This window comes from Lathyrus oleraceus, chromosome 7, assembly GCF_024323335.1.
Source record: "Lathyrus oleraceus cultivar Zhongwan6 chromosome 7, CAAS_Psat_ZW6_1.0, whole genome shotgun sequence".
Lineage (NCBI taxonomy): Eukaryota > Viridiplantae > Streptophyta > Magnoliopsida > Fabales > Fabaceae > Lathyrus > Lathyrus oleraceus.
Window position 1 is genome coordinate 169,633,057 of NC_066585.1, and position 4,097 is coordinate 169,637,153.

Genomic DNA, 4,097 nt, shown 5'->3' on the forward strand with positions numbered 1-4,097 from the left:
ATCAGCCCAGATAAAGAATGGCTGATCGACGTTTTGATCCTTTGCCAATGTCGTACGCTGAACTATTGCCCGAACTACTCCGGTTAGGGTTTGTTGAGCTGCGTACAATGGCTCCACCAACAGTGTTTCCACCTGGGTACGACGCCAACGTCCGCTGTGACTTTCATTCTGGGGCACCAGGGCACCACACTGAAAAATGCCGGGCTTTCCAGCACAACGTCCAAGATTTAATCGATTCCAAAGCGATCAACTTTGCTCCGGTACCAAACGTTGTAAACAATCCTATGCCTCAGCATGGCGGGCATAGGGTGAACAATATTGAAGCAGAAGCTGAAGATCTAGTTGATAGTGTGGATGATGTTCAGACTTCTTTGTTGACTGTGAAGGGCCGTCTGCTGAAGGGGGGTGTCTACCCGGGTTGTGATGAAGGTTGTTTGGGTTGTGTTGAAGCTGTTAACGGTTGTGACCAGTTGAGGGCTGGTGTTCAAAAGTTGATTGATGAAGGTTGTGTTCAGTTCAGTCGGGCTGTCAGAGGTAAGGGGTCGGTGTCAACTGTCACCATTTACTTCAAACCGGCTGAAGGACGAGGACAAGGGGTTGTTAGTTCATCTGCAGCAAGTGGTACTCCAGTTACCATCTCCGCTCCGGTAACCATCAGTGCTCCGACTACTATCGTTGCGTCTGGAAGAAGACCGTTTGAGAATTGTAGGGCTGTCCCTTGGAGGTATGATAACGCCTACCACAGCAATCGAAGGGCTGATAATCAGACAAGGCCAGCAAGTCAAGCTCCGGTAACTATTGTGGCACCTAGTAGAACTCCGGCCGTTGTAAGTCCAGTTGTGGACAACGTTGGTGGTCCGGGTGGTTTTACTAGAAGCGGACGACTGTTTGCGCCTCAACCATTGAGAGATGCCAATGCTGAGGCATCCGCTAGGGCGAAGGGCAAACAGGTTGTCGTTGACGAGGAACCGGCTCAGAAGGAGGCTGAGGGTTCATTTGAAAAGGACGTAGAGGAATTCATGAAGATTATAAAGAAGAGTGACTACAAGATCGTAGATCAGCTCAACCAGACTCCGTCCAAAATTTCAATTCTCTCTTTGCTGTTGTGCTCTGAGGCACATCGGGATGCTTTGTTGAAGATGCTGAACATGGCATACGTACCGCAAAAGATTTCCGTCAACCAACTAGAGGGAGTGTTGGCCAACGTGAGCACCAGGCATGGTGTAGGTTTCACTGACCTAGACTTGACGCCTGAGGGTCGCAATCATAACAAAGCCTTGCATATCACTATGGAATGCAAAGGTGCAGTTTTGTCTCACGTGTTGGTAGACACCGGGTCGTCGTTGAATGTCCTACCAAAGCAGATTCTGAAGAAGATTGATGTTGAAGGAGTCGTGCTCACTCCCAGTGACCTTATTGTGCGCGCATTTGATGGATCCAAACGTTCTGTGTTTGGTGAAGTTACGCTGCCGGTGAAGATAGGTCCCGAGGTTTTCGACATTGTTTTTTATGTTATGGACATTCAACCCGCCTACAGCTGTCTGTTGGGGCGTCCGTGGATTCACGCAGCAAGAGCAGTCTCGTCAACTCTCCACCAAAAACTCAAGTATGTCTGGAACGGCCAAATTGTGACCGTGTGTGGCGAAGAAGAGATTCTGGTGAGTCACCTATCCTCGTTCAAGTATGTCGAGGTAGATGGCGAGATCCACGAAACATTGTGCCAGGCATTTGAGACCGTGGCTCTTGAGAAGGTAGCCTATGCTGATCAGAGGAAGCCTGGTGCTTCGATTGCTTCATACAAGCAAGCCAAGGAAGTGGTTGATTCCGGCAAAGCTGAGGGCTGGGGCAAAATGGTAGACTTGCCTGTCAAGGAAGACAAATTCGGCATTGGTTATGAGCCTCTCCAAGCAGTGTAGAGCATGCAGACGGGTCCGAGTACCTTTACCAGCGCCAGGCTGATGAATCATGGCGACGTCTTTGCAACTGGTAGCGAAGACTGTGACAGCGAATGCGATTTAGACATCTGGGTCCGCCCGTGTGCACCAGGGGAGTCTATCAATAATTGGACGGCTGAAGAAGTGGTTCAAGTTACTCTTCAGACAAAGTAATTTTCCTTTGTTTTTATCATTTTGCATGAAAACCCTACGTTCTGCCCAAGGCATAGTGGTTCATTGTAGGGCCTCATCATGTTTTAATGATTATCATAAATAAAGGACGTTTTGCAATCAAATTTTGTGATCCCTGTCTTTCTATTTTTTTTGTTGTTTTCACTTTTTCTAAAAATAATAAAAATGACAATGTTTTTGTTTTTTGTGACTTTTTTGAACTCTTTTCTAAAATAAGGCATTAACATGCAGAAGTGACCTCATGGAGTCCACTGTGAACAATTCTGTTATGGCTCAGTACGATTTTGATAATCCCATCTACCAAGCTGAAGAGGAGAGTGAGGAAGACTGTGAACTCCCCGCAGAATTGGTCAGACTGCTGAAGCAAGAGGAAAGGGTCATCCAACCTCATCAGGAGGAGTTGGAGATTGTTAATCTGGGTACTGAGGACGCCAGAAGAGAGATCAAGATTGGGGCTGCTTTAGAGGACTCTGTCAAGAGGAGGCTGATTGAGATGCTAAGAGAATATGTGGAGATATTCGCCTGGTCATATCAAGATATGCCTGGGTTGGATACAAACATTGTGGTGCATCGATTACCTCTTAGAGAAGAGTGTCCGTCGGTCAAGCAGAAGCTTCGCAGAACTAGTCCTGATATGGCTGTCAAGATCAAGGAAGAAGTTCAGAAGCAATGGGATGCAGGTTTTCTGGCTGTTACCAGTTATCCACCGTGGGTAGCCAACATCGTTCCTGTGCCGAAGAAGGATGGCAAAGTCAGGATGTGTGTCGATTACCGGGATTTGAACAGAGCGAGTCCGAAAGATGATTTCCCATTACCTCACATCGATGTATTGGTGGATAATACGGCTCAATCCTCGGTATTCTCTTTCATGGACGGTTTCTCGGGCTATAATCAGATCAAGATGGCGCCAGAGGACATGGAAAAGACGACATTCATTACACCTTGGGGCACGTTCTGCTACAAAGTGATGCCATTTGGGCTGAAGAATGCTGGTGCTACCTATCAGAGGGCAATGACGACTCTCTTTCATGACATGATGCACAAAGAGATTGAAGTGTACGTGGATGATATGATTGCGAAGTCGCAGACAGAAGAGGAGCACCTGGTAAATTTGCAGAAGTTGTTTGACAGATTGGTCAAGTTCAAACTGAGGCTGAATCCGAACAAGTGTACGTTTGGGGTGAGATCAGGGAAGTTGTTAGGCTTCATTGTCAGTGAAAAAGGGATAGAGGTTGATCCAGCTAAAGTCAAAGCTATTCAAGAGATGCCTGAATCGAAAACGGAAAAGCAAGTCCGTGGGTTTTTAGGGAGGTTGAACTACATTGCAAGGTTCATATCTCACTTAACTGCCACGTGCGAACCAATTTTCAAATTGCTCAGAAAGAACCAAGCAATCAGGTGGAACGATGATTGTCAGAAAGCTTTTGACAAAATCAAAGAGTATTTACAGAAACCTCCAATCCTGATCCCTCCAGTTCCTGGGAGACCATTGATAATGTACCTGTCAGTTACCGAGAACTCGATGGGGTGTGTATTGGGGCAGCATGACGAGTCTGGTCGAAAAGAGCATGCCATATACTACCTTAGCAAAAAGTTTACCGACTGTGAAACAAGATATTCACTGCTCGAGAAAACTTGCTGTGCTTTGGCCTGGGCTGCTCGCCGACTGAGGCAGTATATGTTGAACCATACTACCTTATTGATTTCTAAGATGGATCCAATAAAGTACATCTTTGAGAAGCCGGCTCTCACCGGGCGCGTTGCTCGATGGCAGATGATTTTAACAGAGTATGACATTCAATACACGTCACAGAAGGCCATCAAAGGTAGTGTTTTGTCAGACTATCTCGCCGAGCAACCGATCGACGATTATCAGCCTATGATGTTTGAATTCCCTGATGAAGACATCATGTATCTGAAGGTGAAAGATTGTGAAGAGCCGCTTGTCAAGGAAGGACCGGATCCTGATGA